We start from the raw sequence: 24,486 nt of genomic DNA on the forward strand, positions 1-24,486 counted from the left end.
CAAATCTTTATTGGAAATGCTTTATTTATGTGGATGTGTTGTGTGGGCCGCTGAAGAGGAGGTACTGCTGGCCCACCACCACCAGAGGGCGCCCCGCCTGGAGTGCGGGCTCCAGGCACCAGAGGGCGCTGCCGCCTCACAGGAGCAGCCCAGGTGATAGCCGTCACCCATCACCTGAAACAGCTGACATCCATCAGCTGAGGGGTATATCAGCTGGACGGCATCTCCATCTCATTGCCGAGATATCGTTCTACCAGGAAGGTAACGCACTCAGCCAGTCATCTCATTTCTGAGGAATAACCTTTTTGCTTGTGCTTAAGACAGCTGAAAACTGAACTAGATTCATATCGGATAAGTACCCTACACTGCAGTATTGTTTGTGACTAGAGGTGGAGGTGGTGTTTCCACCCTACGTGTTGCTGGGTGCAACCGCACCCACATCTGACTGTTTCTGTTCCTCGCCAGCAGTACCGGATCCGACGAGCGGAGGCAGTGGCCACCTGGGAGTTCGGGACTTGGCGGCTCCAGTATTCCCGGGGTTCGGTGGCAGAGGAAATCGGGTGGTTCCGGTTCGACTCGGACGGACGTCTCCTATCGTCGAGCCTGCCCACACGACACCAGTGGAATTAGTTTATTTTTACAATTGTGATCTGTTGTGTTTGTTGTGCGAATTCACAACAGTAAAACCTTGTTATTTGACTTCTTCATTGTCCGTTCATTTGCGCCCCCTGTTGTGGGTCCGTGTTCCTCACTTTCCCCAACAGGATATCTCGGCCAACGTCATGGATCCCGAGGGGCGTCAACTGGCTGTTGAACGGCCAATGGAAGAACAGGACGCGCAGGCGTCCGCAGGAGGGGTAATCGGTGAGTTGCAGCGGATCCTCACCGCTTTCATGACTCGGTTAGATTTGATGACCGAGCAGAACGTCCTCCTTAACCGCAGGGTGGAGGCTCTCGCCGTGCAGGTGGAAGCGCGCCCTCTGGGCGCCGCTGCGGCTCTCCCTCCCGTAGACCCTGTGCGTAACATTGACGTTCCACTGGTCGTTCAACGACCCCTCCCACCTTCCCCGGAAGCATACATAAGCCCCCCAGAGCCGTACGGAGGCTGTGTGGAGACGTGCATGGATTTCCTTATGCAGTGTTCGCTCGTCTTCGCACAGCGTCCAGTTATGTACGCGACCGACGCTAGCAAGGTAACTTATGTAATAAACCTGCTTCGCGGCGAGGCACGCGCTTGGGCTACAGCGCTCTGGGAGCAGAATTCACGGCTCCTTCAGACATATGATGGGTTTGTGAGGGAGTTCAGAACTGTGTTCGATCACCCTAATAGAGGAGAAACCGCTTCAACTGTGCTACTGTCGATGAGACAGGGGCGTCGGAGCGCAGCTGCCTATGCAGTCGACTTCCGCATCGCGGCTGCGAGGTCCGGCTGGAATAGCACTGCCCTCCGCGCCGCCTTTGTAAACGGACTGTCATTGGTTCTTAAGGAGCACCTGGTGGCTAAGGACAAACCGCGGGATTTAGATGGGCTCATCGATCTTGTCATACGGTTAGACAACCGGTTAGAAGAACGTCGGCGGGAACGAGACAAAGGGCGTGGCCGGGCACACGCCGTCCCTCTCCCTTCCGGTTCCGACCGCGCTCCGCCTTCCCCACGCTCCACGGCCCCTGCGCTCCGTGGGGCCACAGCTCCCCCTGCTGACGAAGCTATGGACACGAGTAGGGCAACATTTAGGGCACCAGATGCACAGAGGAGGCGGGCCCACGGAGCTTGTTTTGTTTGTGGCTCGATAGAGCACCACGTAAGAGACTGCCCCGAGCGGTTAAACACCAACGCACGCCCCTAGAGACTGGGCTAGGGGTGGGCCAAGACATTCACGTGGGACACACCCACATCGCCACACGACTCCCAGTTACGATCCTTTATGAGGACTCAACCCTGAAGGCCCCAGCACTGGTGGACACGGGCTCGGAGGGGAATCTGTTGGACAGCAGATGGGTTAGGGAGGTGGGGCTCCCTCTGGTGGCGCTCACCTCGCCTGTGCAGGTGCGGGCACTAGATGGCTCCCTACTCCCTCCGATCACGCATAAGACACCACCTGTAACTCTGGTGGTGTCAGGAAATCACCGGGAGGAGATCGAGTTTTTTGTGACTTCTGCTACCTCCCGTGTGATTTTAGGGTTCCCCTGGATGGTAAAACACAATCCCCGGATCGATTGGCCGTCCGGGGTAGTGGTGCAGTGGAGCGAGACCTGCCATCGGGCGTGTTTAGGTTCCTCGGTTCCTCCCAGCTCCCAGGCTAAGGAGGAGGTCAGAGTCCCGCCCAATCTGGGGACGGTGCCGGTGGAGTACCATGACCTTGTCGACGTGTTCAGCAAGGATCTGGCGCTCACCCTTCCCCCCCACCGTCCTTATGATTGTGCCATTGATTTGGTTCCGGGCAGTGAGTTCCCGTCCAGCAGGCTGTACAACCTCTCACGGCCTGAGTGCGAATCAATGGAGACATACATCCGGGACTCGTTAGCCGCCGGGTTGATCCGGAATTCCACCTCCCCGATGGGTGCAGGTTTCTTTTTTGTGGGTAAAAAAGACGGCGGACTTCGTCCATGCATTGATTATAGGGGGCTGAACGAGATCACGGTTCGCAACCAGGAGGCGCCCGTTGAGGGGGGGGTCCTGTTGTGTGGGCCGCTGAAGAGGAGGTACTGCTGGCCCACCACCACCAGAGGGCGCCCCGCCTGGAGTGCGGGCTCCAGGCACCAGAGGGTGCTGCCGCCTCACAGGAGCAGCCCAGGTGACAGCCGTCACCCATCACCTGAAACAGCTGACATCCATCAGCTGAGGGGTATATCAGCTGGACGGCATCTCCATCTCATTGCCGAGATATCGTTCTACCAGGAAGGTAACGCACTCAGCCAGTCATCTCATTTCTAAGGAATAACCTTTTTGCTTGTGCTTAAGACAGCTGAAGACTGAACTAGATTCATATCGGATAAGTACCCTACACTGCAGTATTGTTTGTGACTAGAGGTGGAGGTGGTGTTTCCACCCTACGTGTTGCTGGGTGCAGCCGCACCCACATCTGACTGTTTCTGTTCCTCGCCAGCAGTACCGGATCCGACGAGCGGAGGCAGTGGCCACCTGGGAGTTCGGGACTTGGCGGCTCCAGTATTCCCAGGGTTCGGTGGCAGAGGAAATCGGGTGGTTCCGGTTCGACTCGGACGGACGTCTCCTATCGTCGAGCCTGCCCACACGACACCAGTGGAATTGGTTTATTTTTACAATTGTGATCTGTTGTGTTTGTTGTGCAAATTCACAACAGTAAAACCTTGTTATTTGACTTCTTCATTGTCCGTTCATTTGCGTCCCCTGTTGTGGGTCCGTGTTCCTCACTTTCCCCAACAGGATGAACTGTTTTGGTGCTAGAAATGGGTTCACCTAAGTCTTTGTCTCACAAAATCATGTAATATATGAAGAAAATGGTGTATCATTGTAAATAAATGAAATCATGGAAAGAGATCCTGGAAAAGGAAAATAGCCCATCCAGATGTTTTTTATGAGAGTAGAAGAAGAAGGGGCCTTTTATTGTTGTTGCTCATATATACAACGAAACTTGTCCTCTGCATTTAATCATCCTAATTACAGTTAGACACAATCCAACCACTAGGGGCAGTGAGCAGCCACAGTCCGGCACCCAGGGACCAACTCCAGGACGAGAGTCCAGAAAAAGAAAGCGTATGAAGTACCTTTATTAAGAGACCGTCGGGACACGAGAAATGGAAGAGAGAAGGAAGATGGCCGAAGACTAAGAGCATGTTCTTTTCTTTCAGGGTCTTTTTAAAGAACGCAAAACACATGGTCATAAGCCCCGCCCACTTGGTGTAGCTTTATTCTACAAAGAATGTCATTTGAAACACACATCAGATACAATGACTGACATATACATTTTTTCTTATTTGGCTAACAAAACAGAAGATGACTGGGTTTCCTATAAACCACCCTAGAACAGGAAAGTGATTAAAAGGACATTTTCACCATGACAATTCATTAATAATTCAATAAATAGCATTTAACATGCCAAGAGTTATAAAAGAAAAACTCAGAACATCATACAAAAAGTTGCAAGAGATTAAATTGGAATATACCATTTGTGGGAAGGTGATGGTCTAGTGGTTAAGCGTTGGGCTTGAGACCAGAAGATCCTCAGTCCAGACTGACTGGACTGGACTGGCCCTTGGGCAAGGTCCATAATCCCCTAGTTGCTCCCGGTGTGTGGTAAGTACCTTGTATGGCAGCACCCTGACATCAGGGTGAATGTGAGGCATTATTGTAAAGCACTTTGAGCGTCTGATGCAGATGGAAAAGTTTGATATAAATACAGTCCATTTACCATTTGTTAGTTTTTCAGTGTAACGGCTGTGAATTTTAGCTCATGATTTTTCTCCTGTGTGAATCTTAGGAGTGGTTAGCATTTTTGTTAGTGGTTAGCTCATGCTAGTTTGGCTACACTCTTGAATTTTCTGGTGCACATAGTATACTACTTTACACTTTTAGAAAGCCATGTCCGTAAGCTAGAACAGCTTCTTAGGGTCCCTGTCCCACTGGCGTTTAGGAGAATTTGGGTATGGATTGCACACAAAATTGGCTCATATTCGCTAAACATCCGCAATATCCGTGAAACATGCTTGTATGAGTCGGCCAACACTCGCACATGTCCGCAATTATCTGCAGAAGCACATTTTTCTGTTGCCAGGATTTTTGAGCTGCACAAAATTTTGGCTGCGGATGACATCTGCCTTACATACTCAATACATACACAATATATGCGCTGTATATTCGCCGTCATCTGCTGATATCCGCAGCAGACTGGGACAGTGTGTAAAATGGATATTTTGCGTGCCCATCATGTCCACATCAAGAACTAAAATAAGATGTAGCGACTGCATAGAGATTGGCCACGAATAATGCGTTTTTATTACGTCTGCTTTGCATCTGATTTGCATCTGATTTGCGGCAGATGCAAATCAGATGCGCTGTGTTCACAGCTGGACACCATTCTTTGTTCTACTGGCTGCCACGCGCTCTACGCTGGATGATGCATATATAAAATAATTATTTCGTGGCGGATTAATCATTTTATTCTGCAAGTCTTATCAGAGTTTAAAAGTAGTAAGTTTCTAGACATCCAACTTCTCACTGCTGCAAGGCAATCTTCTAAGGATTTTATGTGAACGAGATTACCAGCAGTTATCGGCATGTACAACTGAGTATCATCTGCATAGCAGTGAAAGGTAATCCCAAAATGCTGCAATATGTGTTCACTTCTTCTTTACTCCAATCAACTTGTCCAAGTCCAGGAAATGCTCCAGAGCCAGTATTGTTGGTGTGAATACTGATGCCAACGGCTCGAGTGCGCTTCTTTTATGACTGCAATGCAGATGGCGTGCACGCGCAACACGTGCGTGATGCATTCATAATACACCCGTAATACTGCCATGATAATCGCAATGTGTCGGATCCGTTTCCTCACTACATGCGTTATACAACCGTGATTGTTCATCATACTCAATTCATGCGCAATTAATCCTCTCCCCAGTGGGACAGGGACCTTTCTCTGTGGAATGATTTTCTAAAAGCAGACTGCAGGGGCTCAAAAAGATTATTCTCAGTAAGGGCCTGGTCCCACTAGGGAGAGGATTAATTGTGCATGAATTGAGTACACAAATTACAGGCATTCGTTCTCGTCCGCAACAAAAATGGCCAAAAATGGCACGCGCGAGCACGGCCCAGCTGCAGCTTCCTCTGTGATTCAGGAGGTCATTACAGCCGTTTTCAACGGCCAATTTGCAGAATAAAATGATTAATCCACCACGAAATAATTATTTTATATACGCATCATCCAGCGCAGAGTGCGTGGAAGCTGGTAGAACAAAGAACGGCGTCCAGCTGTGAACACAGCGCATCTGATTTGCATCCGCCGCAAATCAGATGCAAAGCAAATGTAATAAAAACGGTTTATTCGTGGCCAATCTGTATGCAGTCGCTACAATTTATTTTAGTCCGTGATGGGCGGCTTTGCTTGAGCTGCTGCCCCCGCGACCCGACTCCGGATAAAGCGGAAGAAAATGGATGGATGGATGTGGACATGATGGGCACACAAAATATCCATTTTACACACTGTCCCAGTCCGCTGCCAAGCCGCAAATCCCTGTCAGTTGCAGATATCAGCAGATGATGGCGAATATCAGTGGTGTCAAAAGTACACACATTTGTTACTTAAGTAGAAGTATAGATACTGCAGTTTAAAAACACTCTGGTAAAAGTTGAAGTATCAACTTGACCTCTTTACTCAAGTAAAAGTGAAAAAGTATGTGCTCCAAAACCTACTTAAAGTATAAAAGTATAAAGTAACCTTTAAAAAAAAAAAGGTAGATGCCACTATATGAATTGAAAGCTTAATTTAAAAACTGATTCGTTCTACATGTGGCCCAAGACCCAAAACCCAAAATTACCCCCCAACACCACCTGCACGAAAATGTTTCAATTCTAGAAGCTCTGAAATACAATCTGGGACTATTCCAGACAATAAACTGCAGTGAGTGCAGCATCCATTTAGTGAGAGAAAAACCAAACTTTCCTTATTCAGATTCATTCCAGTAGCATTCTGCTCTTACTAGGATGCAGCAGTTTTCTAGTTTGTCAGATAGTTCTGGAGGAAATCACTGAAGAAATTAACACATTGAAAATATGGTTTGACCGAAACAAACTGTCATTAAACTTAAATAAAACAGGGATGAAGTGGAGGTGTGAGAGTCACTAGGTGTTCACAGGAAACATTTATTTATGTATGTATGTATTTATTTATGTATGTTCATTGTTAGTTGCTTTTATATTTTCTGTTGTGTTTCTATTCAGGTTCTTTTTGCCTCTTTCTCTAAAATTGTATATAATAATCATTAGATTATTAATATATAAACAAAAATAAATGTAAGAAATATTACAATTTGAAAACAAATGCACCCGAACGTGATGAGAGCTGCTTCATGCTAACTTTTAACATTGAAAATGCCATAGACATGCTAACGCGTTAGCGTTGCTTCCATTTTTAAGTTATAAAATACATCTATCAACTGTTTCAGAAGACCATAACAGGTCGGTTTAACATAGAAAAGGTAAATAATACTCACAGACGTATGCTCTTTAGGGTTTTAGCAGGGGAAAATTAAGCGAAAGAAAGAAAGAATAAACGAAGCAATAGGTCGAAGCATTGCTTCAATCTGCGAACCACTGCTTCGATTGGTTCACGGTTCAAAGCAAAGCTGCGCTGCAGAAAAGTTGATTACAGGCGCACATGACGTGAAATATATATATAAACATTAAACTGAAGCCAAGAGTAACGAGGCTGTTTGTTTTAAAAATGTAAGGAATAGAAAGTACAGATACTTGGGTGAAAATGTAATGAGTAGAAGTCAGAAGTAGGCAGAAAAATAAGTAAAGGAGTAAAGTATAGATACCTAAAAAGTGTACTTAAGTACAGTAACGAAGTATTTGTACTTCGTTACTTGACACCTCTGGCGAATATACAGCGCATAGATTGAGTATGTATTGTGTATCTATGGAGTATGTAAGGCGGATGTCATCCGCAGCCAAAATTTTGTGCAGCTCAAAAATCCTGGCAATGGAAAAACATGCCTCTGCAGATCCTGATCAGCTGCTGTCATTGATTTTAGATTTTCTCACTGATTGGGTCCAGCGTGTTTTGGTTAATGGTTGCTTGTCTCCTCCCACCATCTCTAACACCGGGTCTCCTCAGGGCTGTGTCCTGTCTCCTCTCCTCTTTATTCTGTACACAAATGGCTGCAGGTCTTCTGAGGAGAACAGATTTCTGATTAAGTTTTCAGACGACACAGTCCTGGTCTCATTATTGTCAGGGGATGAGGTGGATCATGGTCCTGTTCTGGGGCAGTTTGTCCAGTGGTGCGAGGACAATTACCTTGATCTGAATGTTTTAAAAGACATGGTGATTGATTTTAGACGTGCTTCACCTCAGTGTTAGTGTCATTAGTGGGGAAAATGTAGAGATTGTCAGTAGCTACAAGTACCTGGGCACTATGATTGATGATAAATTGACGTTTGACCTGAACACTGATAGCATTGTTAAAAAAGGGCAGCAAAGAACTTACCTTCTGAGGAAGCTGAACTCTTTTAATGTGAGTAAAACTATTTTAACCAATTTTTATTGTTCTTTTATTGAAAGTTTATTGACGTTTTCTTTTATCTGCTGGTTTCAATCCCCGTCTGTGAAGGACAAACAAACTGCAGGGCATTGTCAAAACCTGTTCTAAAATTACAGGCGTTAAATTGAGAGACTTGCAGTCGCTGTGGGAGCAACAAGTGCTGAGTAAAGCAAAGTGTCTCCTGGCTCAGCCGCTCCATCCTTTGACTCCAGAATTCATCTTGATGCCTCCAGGGTGTCGTTTTTATGTTCCAGCTCAGAAAACTAATCGTTTCTCAAATTCCTTTGTGCCTTCTGCTATTAAATTGATGAACTCTAAGGGGACTGGGTGTTTTTAAATGTCGTATAATTTTTATTGTTCCACCAGAGTTCCACTTGTAACTGAAATGTATGGTAGTATGTTGTGCGTATGTGAGAACTGTTCTGGAATGCTGCAAACAAATTGCCCTCTGGGATCAATAAAGTTTTCTGAATCTGAATAAGTGCGGACGTGTGCGGGTGACGGCTGACTCATGTTTCACGCATATTGCGGATGTTAAGCAAATATGAGCCAATTTTGTGCGCAATCCATACGCAAATCCTCCTAAACGCCAGTGGGACTGGGCCTTAAAATGGTGAATGATCTTCTGCTTGCAATGGATTCGGACACCACTACGGTTCTGGTGCTGTTTGATCTCAGTGCTGTGTTTGATACCGGATTACTGGGAATGCTCTTACATGGTTGACGTCATACCTGACCAGTTGTTCTCACTGTCTTTTGTGCAATAACACTATCTCTGACCTTAGTGACATAAAATTTGGGGTTCAACAGGGGTCTGTCTTAGGCCCCCTGCATTTCTCCCTTTATATACAGTTGTATGCAAACGTTTGGCCCCCCCCGATAATTTTCATGATTTTCCTTTATAAATCATTGGTTGTCTGGATCAGAAATTTCAGTTAAATATATCATATAGCAGACAAACACACTGATATTTGAGATGTGAAATGAAGTTTATAGTATTTACAGAAAGTGTGCAATAATAATTTAAACAAAATTAGGCAGGTGCATAAATCTGGGCACCTTTGTTATTGATTTGAATATATTTAGCACTAATGATTGGAACACAAAATTGGTTTGATAAGCTCATTGACCCTTGACCTCCTTACACAGGTGAATCCAATCATGAGAAAGGGTATTTAAGGTGGCCATTTGCAAATGTTTCTCCTCTTTGCATCTCTTCTAATGAGGGGCAACATGGAGCCTCTAAACAACTCTCAAATGACCTGAAAACAAAGATTGTTCAACATCAGGGTTTAGGGGAAGGATACAAAAAGTTATCTCAGAGATTTCAGCTGTCAGTTTCCACTGTGAGGAACATAGTGAGGAAATGGAAGACCGCAGGCACAGTACTAGTTGAGGCCCAAAGTGGCAGACCAAGAAAAATCTCAGATAAGCTGAAGCGAAGTATGGTGAGAACAGCCATAGTCAACCCATAGACCTGCTCCAAAGACCAACATGATCTTGCTGATGATAGTGTCTCTGTGCATCGTTCAACTATACAGCACACTTTGCACAAAGAAATGCTGTATGATGCTGTAATGCAGAGGAAGCCTTTTCTGTGTACACGCCACAAACAGAGTCAAGTGAGGTATGCTAAAGCACATTTGGACAAGCCAGCTTCATTTTGGGATAAGGTGCTGTGGACTGATGAAACTAAAATTGAGTTATTTGGACATAACAAGGGACGGTATGCATGGCTGAAAAAGAACACATCATTCCAAGAAAAATACTTGCTACCTACAGTAAAATTTGGAGGTGGTTCCATCATGCTGTGGGGCTGTGTGGCCAGTGCAGGTACTGGGAATCTTGTTAAAGTTGAGGGTCACATGGATTCCAGTCAATATCAGCAGATTCTTGAGAACAATGTTCATGAATCAGTGACGTTCTGGAATGGCCATCTCAGTCCCCAGACCTGAATATTATTGAAAATCTGTGGTGTGATTTTAAGCGGGCTGTCCATGCTCAGAAACCAACAAACCTGAGATGTTTTGTAAAGAAGAATGGTCCACAATACCTTCAACCAGAATCCAGACTCTCATTGGAAGCTATAGGAAGCATTTAGAGGCTGTTATTTCTGCAAAAGGAGGATCTACTAAATATTGATGGGTTTTTTTTTTGTTGCCCAAATTTATGCACCTGACTAATTTTGTTTTAATAATTATTGCACACTTTCTGTAAATCCTATAAACTTCATTTCACTTCTTAAATATCAGTGTGTTTGTCTGCTATATGATATTCATTCATTCATCTTCTACCACTTAGTCCAATTAAGGGTCACGGGGGGCTGGAGCCTATCCCAGCAGTCATAGGGCGCAAGGCGGGGTACACCCAGGACAGGACACCAGTCTGTTGCAGGGCCACAAACAGACAAACAAACACAAACACACCCACACACACACCTACGGACAATTTCAAAGATTCCAATCCACCTAACCCGCATGTCTTTGGATGTGGGAGGAAACCGGAGCACCCTGAGGAAACCCACGCAAACACGGGGAGAACATGCAAACTCCACACAGAAAGGCCGAGGGAATTGAACCCATGACCTTCTCACTGTGAGGCAACAGTGCTAACCACTAATCCACCGTGCTGCCTGCTATATGATATATTTAACTGAAATTGCTGATCCAGACATCCAATGATTTATAAAGGAAAATCATGGAAATCATCGGGGGGCCCAAACTTTTACATACCACTGTAGCACCCCTTGAGCACATATGGCGACATTCTGGGACTGCTTTTCATTGCTATGCTGATGATACTCAGCTATACATGCCAATAACTACTGATAATCTCATGCACATAAAATCCTTACAAGATTGCCTTGCTTCAGTGAAAAACTGGATGTTCAGCAATGGATGTTCCCGGGGTGACGCTGCATTCCCGGGCTTATGCGGTGGTCCCGGGTTGACAGTGTTCCGAGCTGACACAGCGTTCCCAGGCACCCTCCTTCAAACCCCGTGACATCTGTGTGTTTGTGATGTTTAAAAAAAACTGCACATTCCCGTCTAATGAACACAAGTTGTTTTTCTTGGGGGGTTTTTTGTGCAAAGAGGAAATCTTTAACTTCAATTCATGTAAAATGGGAACATAAACAAACCTGCATTTCTGATGTTGTTGAATGTATATTAGTTTTTCATGTGTGTGCATGCACATGCATGCAAATGTGCATATTATAATTACTGGAACATTCTCACCTTCTGCTCCAAGATACTTGGCAAAGAGTTTCCCCTGTCCAGCCGCTCCCTGCGTGACTCTGCAGCCTACAAACACAGGGCCAGATTTACTAATAGTTATTGTGAAAAAATATACCTCATACATGTGGAGTTACGAACAGGGGCGGTCCAGGAGGCGGTCCGACTGGGCAGCCACCCGGGGCGGCATCGCGGGGGGGACGGCACGAGTGTGCGAAAAAAAAAAACGGTCAAAAAAAAAAAAACCTGTACAAAAAAAATTAAAATAAATAATAAAACGGGGGGGGGGGGGGTGTTGTCCTGACGGGGGAGTTCGTGGTTACGTTACTGCAGAGCGCCCCCCCCCAATCTCACCTCTCGTGTTAGGTGAACAACGCTGCACAGTGGGGGAGGGGGGAGTCATTCAATGTTTGGACGAGGAGGTGGTCGAAACGGAGTAAAACATAATAATGGATAGGAAACGATCAAAGCCATCAGGTGCCCAATTTTGAAAGAAAAAGAAAGAAGAGGAGAAACGAGCAAAGGAAAAATGTATGTATTGATTTACGTATTCCTGCAGCTTCACAGTGCTTTAAACAGTGTGGACGCTGAGCGACCACAGAGTTCAATAGCGACACAAAGCATGCAGCGAAACGAGACGAGTCATTGGATAAATGCTGGGCTTTGTCCCGCCCATCGGACGCTCAGCGTGTCTGGGGGTCTATGGGGCAGTGGGCGGGCCTCGGCCGGCCCGGACGCTCAGCTTCTGCATGATGATTGGATGATCTGTCTGAGGCTGAATTCCTTTTTGATTGACAGCGAAATGAGCGAATCAGCGATCTTTTGGTGTAAACATCCGTGGGAGCATTTTTTAATTTTCATTCTGTTCTGAGTTGAACTGGCGACTTTCCTAATCCTCTTAGCGGCATTTTCTTTGTTAAAAACGACTAGCGACAAATCAAGCTTCTATTTCTGGTGTTTTTTTTTTGTAGCTGCTTGTGTTTGCAGACTGACTTCTTCTTTCTGTCTTCTATCTCAGTTTCTGTTCCTACCGAGCAGCGGGTGCTGTTGAGCTCCTCCACCGTCACAAAGCGCTCACAGGCGGACAAACTTCACACGAGCCTCGCGCCAGTCCCAGCTAGCTCGCTAGCTGGGTAGCAAGCTGCACATAATGACAGACCGTTTGAATGTTGTGGATTTTGGTGAAGCCATTTGATAGTCTTCCTTATGAAGAAGCCGTGGCTGCTGTCATGGCTTCAGCTCTCAATGGTTTGCAGGCCAAAGTTAAAGCAACAGCCCCCAGGTCAATGTTTGTGCATTGCTCTGCACACAGACTGAATCTGGTTCTGTCTCAGGGGGCTAAATGCAGAATATTTTTTGCATCACTCTCTGGGTTTGCCACATTTTTCTCTAAATCCACAAAGAGGATGTCTTTTCTTGAGTCTGCAGGCTGCTCAAGGTTGCCCAGAAATGCTCCTACTGGATGGACTTTCACATCACGGATAGTGAGCACTGTGGAAAACAATTATGATGCCTCCTGCAAACGTTTGTATATAGACTGTTTTCCTCTTACTTCTTTTTCACTTCTTCTTATTTATGACAAATTATTGTGGTTTGCCATTTTTGCCTTTAAAGAGTGTTAACTTCTTCACTTGTTGCTTCCTGTTACTTATGATACACAATAGTGTTTGTTATTTCTTCTTATGTGTACATTAATGGGTGTAGAATTTACCTCTGTCGTTAGTTCATTTATTTATGATACATGATTGTGTTTTACCATTTTTGCCACTTTAATGTATAGGGGGGTTTTTTGTACATTTTTTGTCACTTCATGGTATTCTGTAATATACAGATTGTTTAAGTTCTTTTGTTATTTATATGGTGCGACTTTAATGGCGGTTTAAGTCTTGTTCATTATGGTGAATGTTACTCTATGATAATGCAAAGTGCACTCTGTTGATAAAACTGAATGACGTGCAATATTTTGACCATCAGGTGGCGCTGTAGTGTAGTTGTGCTTTCTTAAATACCTGTACTGTACATAGTTGTAATGTGAAGTCACTGAGTCTTTTGTTTTTTTATGTTCAAAAACTTTATTGAAGTAATTATTGTTTATCTTTGTATTTTATTGCAGTAGACATTAAAACCAGAAATTTGTTCTTGAAAATAGCTGTTGTGAGTTAATTTGTGGGATTGTGGGTGTTCTGGACGAAGTTAGTGTTTTCATGGGTGGTGGGGCGGAGGGAGGTGGTGGCCACATTAGTGTGCGCTGGGGGGGGCACGCAGGGGGTTTCGCCCGGGGAGTAAATCACTCTAGGACTGCCACTGGTTACGAACAATGTGCAGCAAGGATTGCGCCTGTCAAATGTGCAAAATAGAGCATGCCCATTTAGCATGTTGCTTCAGTCTGGGGTTTGTCCACCCAACAGCACAAAGTTGTGGGAGATAATATGCAAATAGGTGAGGTTTGGACATGCAACATGATGTGTTGGTCTGAAGGACATTTAGCAGCTGATGGTGTCTGGATTTTGCGAGTTTGAAACCTTGGTGTTAATGATTACGTTTAAGGGCCCTGTCCCACTGGCGTTTAGGAGGATTTGCGTATGGCTTGCGCACAAAATTGGCTAATATTCGCTTAACATCCGCAATATGTGTGAAACATGCTTGTATGAGTCAGCTGACACCCGCACACGTGCGCAATTATCCACAGAGGCACGTTTTTCCATTACCAGGATTATTGAGCTGCACAAATTTTGGCTGCAGATGACATCCGCCTTACATACTCCATACATACACAATACATACACAATACATACTCAATCTATGCGCTGTATATTCACTGTCATCTGCTGATATCCACAACTGACAGGGATTTGCGGCTTGGCAGTGGACTGGGACAGTGTGTAAAACGGATATTTTGCGTGCCCATCATGTCCGCATCACAAGCTAAAAGAAGTTGTAGCGGACTGCATACAGACTGGCCACGAATAAAGCGTTTTATTACATCTGATTTGCGGGGGATGCAAATCAGATGCGCTGTGTTCACAGCTGGACGCCGTTCTTTGCCACGTGCTCTGTGCTGGATGCTGCCTATATAAAATAATTATTTTGTGACGGCTCTAATCACCTCCTGAATCACAGAGGAAGCTGCAGCTTGTTAGCCGTGCATGCGTGCTAATGGATAACAAGCTGCAGAAAGCATTTTGAGCCGTCTAAAAAGGTAATTATTTGACTTGTTTACCATTGTCAAGGCTTGATAAAACAGTTGTGTGTTTTTCCTTCTTGTCTGCAGCTGTTACAGTATTTATTCCTGTGTTTATAACATTTAACTTCTTGTTATAATCGTCAGACGAGCTGTGCTCTGATGCGATCCACTGACGTCACCGCTCGCCCTGTTAACTGCTTCTTTACTCCAGTCAACTTGTCCAAGTCCAGCAGTTGCTCCAGAGCCTGTATTGTTGGTGTGAATAGTGATGCTGATGGCCCGAGTGCGCTTCTTTTTTGACCGCAAAGCAGATGCCGTGCACGCGCAACAATGTGCGATGCATTCATAATACACCCCGTAATGCTGCCATGAAAATCGCGACACATCAGATCCGTTTCCTCACTACATGCGTTATACAACCGTGATTGTTCATCATATATTCGCTATATATTATTAATAATCCGTAATTCATACTGGGACATTTGTCATTTTTAGCCATTTTGTTGTGGATGACAACGAACACCCGTAATTTGTGTACTCAATTCATGTGCAATTAATCCTTTCCCCAGTGGGACAGGCCCTAACAGACTGACGTTCCAGCACAGACGCTGCACAGAATTTATTTTTTAAAATTATCGACTGCAAGTGTTGGGCATATGAGGTGCATTTAAAGGTATCCGGCCTTATTTTATCCCACAGAAAACAAATGAAGCATGCAAGCTGTCATTTGGTGGTTGAGGTGCTGGGAACCTTCTTGGACCTGCCTGAATTTTTCTTGCAGCAGAGCACATCAGTCACACGCAGTCAGTCTCAGAGGAACACGTGCACTGAGCAACCATCGGATTCTCATTTGCTATCAAATCAAACCAAATCAAATCAATTTTATTTATACGAGGTCTGTGAGAAAAGAATCCACCTTTTTATTTTATGCAAAAACTATATGGATTTGATTCATAGGTTTTTTACGTCAGCCAAGCTTGAACCTTCATGCGCATGCGTGAGTTTTTTCCACGCCTGTCGGTTTGCGTCATTCGCCTGTGGGCAGGCTTTGAGTGAGCACTGCTCCACCCCTCTCGTCGTTGTTTCATTGCGAGGAAAAGGCGAATGATTTGGGCTTTTTTTCCATCAGAATTTTTTTCAGAAACTGTTAGAGACAGGCAGCTGGAAACCATTCGGAAAATTTATCTGGCTTTCGGTGAAAATTTTACGGGCTTCACAGAGAATAAGGAGTGTTACTACAGCTTTAAGGACGCCCCACAATGGCGCACGGCGCGTCCGCGCTCTGAGCCGAGATCGAGAGGCAGAAAACAACCACATCATTTCTAAACAGATGGCTGTGTGGAGCTGGGACCGTCGTGAGCAATTTCTCTGGTTATCACAAGAGCTGGACATCAACCATTTTCCGGCAGATTTCACTTTCACACGCGAAGGGGTGGACCAGTGCTCACTCAAAGCCTGCCCACAGGCGAATGACGCAACCGACAGGCGTGGAAAAACTCATGCATGTGCACGAAGGTTCAAGCTTGGCTGACGTAAAAACATATGAATTAAATCCATATATTTTTTGCATAAAATAAAAGATCAGATACTTTTCTCACAGACCTCGTTATAGTGCCAATCACAACAAACAGTTGCCCCAAGGCGCTTTATATTGTAAGGCAAAAGGCATACAATAATTACAAAACCCCACGGTCAAAACGACCCTCCTGTGAGCAAACACTTGGCGACAGTGGGAAGGAAAAACTCCCTTTTAAACAGGAAGAAAACCTCCAGCAGAACCAGGCTCAGGGAGGGGCAGTCTTCTGCTGGGACTGGTTGGGGCTGAGGGGAGAGAATCAGAAAAAGACATGCTTGGGGAGGGGAGCAGAGATCAATCACTAATGATTAAATGCAGAGTGGTGCATACAGAGCAAAACGAGAAAGAGAAACACTCAGTGCATCATGGGAAACCCCCTAGCAGTCTAGCGTCTATAGCAGGATACTAAGGGATGGTTCAGGGTCACCTGATCCAGCCCTAACGTGAAGCTTTAGCAAAAAGGAAAGTTTTTAAGCCTAATCTTAAAAGTAGAGAGGGTGTCTGTCCTCCTTATCCAAATTGGGAGCTGGTTCCACAGGATGAGGAGCCTGAAAGCTGAAGGCTCTGCTCCCATTCTACTCTTAAAACCCTAGGACACTGACAAGGTAAGGCCGCAGTCTGAGAGCGAAGTGCTCTATTGGGTTGATATGGTACTATGAGGTCCCTAAGATAAGATGGGACCTGATTATTCAAAAATCGTATAAGTAAGAAGAAGAATTTTAAATTCTATCTAGAATTAAACAGGGAGCAATGAAGAGAGGCCAATATGGGTGAGATATGCTCTCTCCTTCTAGTTCCTGTCAGTACTCTAGCTGCAGCATTTTGAATTAACTGAAGGCTTTTCAGGGAACTTTTAGACAACCTGATAATAATGAATACAATAGTCCAGCCTAGAGGGAAATAAATACATGAATTAGTTTTTCAGCATCACTCTGAGACAAGACCTTTCTAATTTTAGAGATATTGCGCAAATGCAAAAAAAAAGCAGTCCTACCATATTTGCTTAATATTGCGCATTGAATGACATATCCTGATCAAAAATGACTCCAAGATTTTCTTACTAGAGGTCAGGGTAATGCCATCCAGAGTAAGGATCTGGTTAGACACCATGTTTCTAAGATTTGTGGGGCCAAGTACATAACTCAGTTTATCTGAATTTAAAAGCAGGAAATTAGAGGTCATCCATGTCTTTATGTCTGTAAGACAATCCTGCAGTTGAACTAATTGGTGTGTGTCCTCTGGCTTCATGGATAGATAAAGCTGGTAACATCTGCGTAACAATGAAAATTTAAGCATGCTTTCTATAATACTGCCTAAGGGAAGCAGTTATAAAGTGATAAAATTGGTCCTAGCACAGAACCTTGTTGAACTCCATAATTAATCTTAGTTTGTGAAGAAGATTCCCCATTTACATGAAACAAATTGTAATCTATTAGATAAATATGATTGAACCACTGCCAGCGCAGTGCCTTTAATACCTATGACATGCTCTAATCTCTGTAATAAAATTTTATGGTCAACAGTATCAAAAGCAGCACTGAGGTCTAACAGGACAAGCACAGAGATGAGTCCCATTGTCTGAGGCCATAAGAAGATCATTTGTAACCTTCACTATGCTGTTTCTGTACTATGATGAATTCTGAAACCTGGCTGAAACTCTTCAAATAGACCATTCCTCTGCAGATGATCCGTTAGCTGTTTACAACTACCCTTTCAAGACTTTTTGAGAGAAAAGGAAGGTTGGAGATTGGCCTGTAATTAGCTAAGATAGCTTGGTCAAGTGATGGCTTTTTAAGTAATGGTTTAATTACTGCCACCTTAAAAGCCTGTGGTACATAGCCAACTAATAAAGATAGATTGATCATATTAAGATCGAAGCATTAATTAACGGTAGGGCCTCCTTGAGCAGCCTGGTAGGAATGGGGTCTAATAGACATGTTGATGGTTTGGAGGAAATAACTAATGAAAATAACTCAGACAGAACAATCGGAGAGAAAGAGTCTAACCAAATACCAGCATTACTGAAAGCAGCCAAAGATAACGATATGTCTTTGGATGGTTATGAGTAATTTTTTCTCTGTTAAAATTTATTAGGAAAGAAAGTCATGAAGTCATTACTAGTTAAAGTTAAAGGAATACTCGGCTCAATAGAGCTCTGACTCTTTGTCAGCCTGGCTACAGTGGCTGAAAAGAAACCTGGGGTTGTTCTATTTTCTTCAATTAGTGATGAATAGTACGATGTCCTAGCTTTACGGAGGGCTTTTTTATAGAGCAACAGACTCTTTTTCCAGGCTAAGTGAAGATCTTCTAAATTAGTGACACGCCATTTCCTCTCCAACTTACGGGTCATCTGCTTTAAGCTGCGGGTTTGTGAGTTATACCACGGAGTCAGGCACTTCTGATTTAAGGTTCTCTTTTTCAAAGGAGCTACAGCATCCAAAGTTGTGCTCATGAGGATGTAAAACTATTGATGAGCTAATCTATCTCACTCACAGAGTTTAGGTAGCTACTCTGCACTGTGTTGGTATATGGCATTGGAGAACATAACAAAGAAGGAATCATATCCTTAAACCTAGTTACAGCGCTTTCCGAAAGACTTCTACTGTAATGAACTTATTCCCCACTGCTGGGTAGTCCATTAAAGTAAATGTAAATGTTATTAAGAAATTATCAGACAGAAGGGGGTTTTCAGGGATACTGTTAAGTCTTCAATTTCCATACCATAAGTCAGAACAAGATCTAAAGTATGGTTAAGTGGTGGGTGGACTCATTTACATTTTGAGCGAAGCCAATTGAGTCTATAATAGATTAAATGCAGCGTTGAGGCTGTCATTCTCAAGCATCTATGTGGATGTTAAAATCGCCCACTATAATTATCTTATCTGAGCTAAGCACTAAGTCAGACAAAAGTCTGAAAATTCACAGAGAAACACACAGTAACGACCAGGTGGACAATAGAGAACACAAATAAACTGGTTTTTTGGGACTTCCAATTGGATGGACAGACTAAGAGTCAGCTTTCAAATGTAATTAAAGCTCTGTCTGGGTTTTTGATTAATTAATAAGCTGGAGTGGAAGATTGCTGCTAATCCTCCCCCTTGGCCCGTGCTACGAGCATTCTGGCAGTTAGTGTGATTTGGGGGTGTTGACTCATTTAAACTAACATATTCATCCTGCTGTACCAGGTTTCTGTAAGGCAGAATAAATCAATATGTTGATCAATTATATATCATTTACTAACAGGGATTTCGATGAGAGATCTAATGTTTAATAGACCACATTTAACTGTTTTAATCAATCAATTCAATCAATTTTAGTGGAGCCCACAATATCAAGGACTTCCATCCCAGCCCCCTCCTCTCTCCCCGCCCTCACAGCTCTGCATATTTATGAAGATGAGGTGCGAAAGCAGTTTAGGATCATAAAAGCTCGCAAAACTCCTGGGCCAGATGGTATCTCACCTGCCACTCTGAGACACTGTGCTAATGAGCTTGCCCCAGTGTTACAGACATATTCAACTCCTCACTGGAGGCTTGTCACATGCCCGACTGTTTCAAAACCTCCATCATTGTTCCTGTTCCCAAGACACCGAGGATCACTGGACTCAATGACTACAGACTGGTGGCACTGACTTCTGTAGTCATGAAGTCATTTGAGCATCTGGTTCTGTCCCATGTCAAATCTCTCACGGCCTCCCTCTTGGACCCCTTGCAGTTGCTTACAGAGCCAATAGGTCTGTGGATGATCAATCAATCAATCAATCAATTTTTTATATAGCACCAATCACAACAAACAGTTGCCCCAAGGCGCTTTATATTGTAAGGCAAGGCCATACAATAATTATGTAAAACCCCAACGATCAAAACGACCCCCTGTGAGCAAGCACTTGGCTACAGGGAAGGAAAAACTCCCTTTTAACAGGAAGAAACCTCCAGCAGAACCAGGCTCAGGGAGGGGCAGTCTTCTGCTGGGACTGGTTGGGGCTGAGGGAGAGAACCAGGAAAAAGACATGCTGTGGAGAGGAGCAGAGATCGATCACTAATGATTAAATGTAGAGTGGTGCATACAGAGCAAAAAGAGAAAGAAACAGTGCATCATGGGAACCCCCAGCAGTCTACGTCTATAGCAGCATATAAGGGATGGTTCAGGGTCACCTGATCCAGCCCTAACTATAAGCTTTAGCAAAAAGGAAAGTTTAAGCCTAATCTTAAAAGTAGAGAGGGGTCTGTCTTCTGATCTGAATTGGGAGCTGCATTTATTGATGATGTAATGACAGCCATCTCCCCAGTGCCTTTACCTGACATGCAGCCCCATATCATCAATGACTGTGGAAATTTACATGTTCTCTTCAGGCAGTCATCTTTATAAATCTCATTAGAACGGCACCAAACAAAAGTTCCAGCATCATCACCTTGCCCAATGCAGATTCGAGATTCATCACTGAATATGACTTTCATCCAGTCATCCACAGTCCACGACTGCTTTTCCTTAGCCCATTGTAACCTTGTTTTTTTCTGTTTAGGTGTTAATGATGGCTTTCATTTAGCTTTTCTGTATGTAAATCCCATTTCCTTTAGGTGGTTTCTTACAGTTCGGTCACAGACGTTGACTCCAGTTTCCTCCCATTCGTTCCTCATTTGTTTTGTTGTACATTTTTCGATTTTTGAGACATATTGCTTTAAGTTTTCTGTCTTGACGCTTTGATGTCTTCCTTGGTCTACCAGTATGTTTGCCTTTAACAACCTTCTCATGTTGTTTGTATCTGGTCCAGAGTTTAGACACAGCTGACTGTGAACAACCAACATCTTTTGCAACATTGCATGATGATTTACCCTCTTTTAAGAGTTTGATAATAGTTTACGAGTCCAACGCTGACATCTTTGTTGGTTTAAAGTCTGTCTGGTGAAATATATAAGTGAAAATGTGAATGTTTTCCCATCTCTGATCAGAAAGTTGTAGTGGACACACAAGACTTTTCCACTTCTACTTGTAAAAGTTATTGACTGTTTGTCTGGAAATTGGGGTCTCAGTGTGTTTTTTTTAGAGGGGAGGTGATGCTCTAGTGGTAGCATTGGGTTTGAGACCAGGGGATCCTCGGTTCAAATCCCAGTCTGACCGGAAAATCACTAAGGGCCCTTGGGCAAGGTCCTTAATCCCCTAGTTGCTCCCGGTGTGTAGTGAACGCCTTGTATGGCAGCACCCTCACATCGCGGTGAATGTGAGGCATTATTGTAAAGCACTTTGAGCATCTGATGCAGATGGAAAAGCGCGATATGAATGCAGTCCATTTACCATACATTCTGTAATTCCCATTTGAAGGTATTTTTTTAGCACAATGCCAATGTGTTGCATATCAAAATGTTCAAAAGAATGTCAGCTTTCAGAATGTCTGTCACAAATTTCAAACACTTCATGCAGAAATATTTTGGCTCTAAATTTAAAAAAATGAAATGCATTTTATAAAATGCTTCAAATCTTTATTGGAAATGCTTTATTTATGTGGATGTGTTGTGTGGGCCGCTGAAGAGGAGGTACTGCTGGCCCACCACCACCAGAGGGCGCCCCGCCTGGAGTGCGGGCTCCAGGCACCAGAGGGCGCTGCCGCCTCACAGGAGCAGCCCAGGTGATAGCCGTCACCCATCACCTGAAACAGCTGACATCCATCAGCTGAGGGGTATATCAGCTGGACGGCATCTCCATCTCATTGCCGAGATATCGTTCTACCAGGAAGGTAACGCACTCAGCCAGTCATCTCATTTCTGAGGAATAACCTTTTTGCTTGTGTTAAGACAGCTGAAAACTGAACTAGATTCATATCGGATAAGTACCCTACACTGCAGTATTGTTTGTGACTAGAGGTGGAGGTGGTGTTTCACCCTGTGTGATGGGTGCAACCGCCACACCATCTGACTGTTTCTGTTCCTCGCCAGCAGTACGGATCCGACGAGCGGATGGCAGTGGCCACCTGGGAGTTCGGGACTTGGCGGCTCCAGTATTCCCGGGTTCGGTGGCAGAGGAAATCGGGTGGTTCCGGTTCGACTCGGACGGACGTCTCCTATCGTCGAGCCTGCCCACGACACCAGTGGAATTAGTTTATTTTTACAATTGTGATCTGTTGTGTTTGTTGTGCGAATTCACAACAGTAAAACCTTGTTATTTGACTTCTTCATTGTCCGTTCATTTGCGCCCCCTGTTGTGGGTCCGTGTTCCTCACTTTCCCCAACAGGATATCTCGGCCAACGTCATGGATCCCGAGGGGCGTCAACTGGCTGTTGAACGGCCAATGGAAGAACAGGACGCGCAGGCGTCCGCAGGAGGGGTAATCGGTGAGTTGCAGCGGATCCTCACCGCTTTCATGACTCGGTTAGATTTGATGACCGAGCAGAACGTCCTCCTTAACCGCAGGGTGGAGGCTCTCGCCGTGCAGGTGGAAGCGCGCCCTCTGGGCGCCGCTGCGGCTCTCCCTCCCGTAGACCCTGTGCGTAACATTGACGTTCCACTGGTCGTTCAACGACCCCTCCCACCTTCCCCGGAAGCATACATAAGCCCCCCAGAGCCGTACGGAGGCTGTGTGGAGACGTGCATGGATTTCCTTATGCAGTGTTCGCTCGTCTTCGCACAGCGTCCAGTTATGTACGCGACCGACGCTAGCAAGGTAACTTATGTAATAAACCTGCTTCGCGGCGAGGCACGCGCTTGGGCTACAGCGCTCTGGGAGCAGAATTCACGGCTCCTTCAGACATATGATGGGTTTGTGAGGGAGTTCAGAACTGTGTTCGATCACCCTAATAGAGGAGAAACCGCTTCAACTGTGCTACTGTCGATGAGACAGGGGCGTCGGAGCGCAGCTGCCTATGCAGTCGACTTCCGCATCGCGGCTGCGAGGTCCGGCTGGAATAGCACTGCCCTCCGCGCCGCCTTTGTAAACGGACTGTCATTGGTTCTTAAGGAGCACCTGGTGGCTAAGGACAAACCGCGGGATTTAGATGGGCTCATCGATCTTGTCATACGGTTAGACAACCGGTTAGAAGAACGTCGGCGGGAACGAGACAAAGGGCGTGGCCGGGCACACGCCGTCCCTCTCCCTTCCGGTTCCGACCGCGCTCCGCCTTCCCCACGCTCCACGGCCCCTGCGCTCCGTGGGGCCACAGCTCCCCCTGCTGACGAAGCTATGGACACGAGTAGGGCAACATTTAGGGCACCAGATGCACAGAGGAGGCGGGCCCACGGAGCTTGTTTTGTTTGTGGCTCGATAGAGCACCACGTAAGAGACTGCCCCGAGCGGTTAAACACCAACGCACGCCCCTAGAGACTGGGCTAGGGGTGGGCCAAGACATTCACGTGGGACACACCCACATCGCCACACGACTCCCAGTTACGATCCTTTATGAGGACTCAACCCTGAAGGCCCCAGCACTGGTGGACACGGGCTCGGAGGGGAATCTGTTGGACAGCAGATGGGTTAGGGAGGGGGGCTCCCTCTGGTGGCGCTCCCCTCGCCTGTGCAGGTGCGGGCACTAGATGGCTCCCTACTCCCTCCGATCACGCATAAGACACCACCTGTAACTCTGGTGGTGTCAGGAAATCACCGGGAGGAGATCGAGTTTTTTGTGACTTCTGCTACCTCCCGTGTGATTTTAGGGTTCCCCTGGATGGTAAAAACACAATCCCCGGATCGATTGGCCGTCCGGGGTAGTGGTGCAGTGGAGCGAGACCTGCCATCGGGCGTGTTTAGGTTCCTCGGTTCCTCCCAGCTCCCAGGCTAAGGAGGAGGTCAGAGTCCCGCCCAATCTGGGGACGGTGCCGGTGGAGTACCATGACCTTGTCGACGTGTTCAGCAAGGATCTGGCGCTCACCCTTCCCCCCCACCGTCCTTATGATTGTGCCATTGATTTGGTTCCGGGCAGTGAGTTCCCGTCCAGCAGGCTGTACAACCTCTCACGGCCTGAGTGCGAATCAATGGAGACATACATCCGGGACTCGTTAGCCGCCGGGTTGATCCGGAATTCCACCTCCCCGATGGGTGCAGGTTTCTTTTTTGTGGGTAAAAAGACGGCGGACTTCGTCCATGCATTGATTATAGGGGGCTGAACGAGATCACGGTTCGCAACCAGGAGGCGCCCGTTGAGGGGGGGGTCCTGTTGTGTGGGCCGCTGAAGAGGAGGTACTGCTGGCCCACCACCACCAGAGGGCGCCCCGCCTGGAGTGCGGGCTCCAGGCACCAGAGGGTGCTGCCGCCTCACAGGAGCAGCCCA

At 45.6% G+C, this 24,486-nt stretch overlaps 1 long non-coding RNA gene across 1 annotated transcript in view; it reads right to left on the reverse strand.

Annotated features, from left to right (window-relative positions):
• Positions 1 to 11,568, reverse strand: part of LOC117529661 — a 20,886-nt gene extending 9,318 nt beyond the window's left edge. Inside the window, exon 1 of the long non-coding RNA XR_004566064.1 lies at positions 11,475 to 11,568. This is a non-coding gene — a long non-coding RNA (uncharacterized LOC117529661). The remainder of the gene's footprint in view (positions 1 to 11,474) is intronic.
• Positions 11,569 to 24,486: the final 12,918 nt, after the last annotated feature.

Source organism: Thalassophryne amazonica, chromosome 17, assembly GCF_902500255.1.
Source record: "Thalassophryne amazonica chromosome 17, fThaAma1.1, whole genome shotgun sequence".
Taxonomy (NCBI): Eukaryota; Metazoa; Chordata; class Actinopteri; order Batrachoidiformes; family Batrachoididae; genus Thalassophryne; species Thalassophryne amazonica.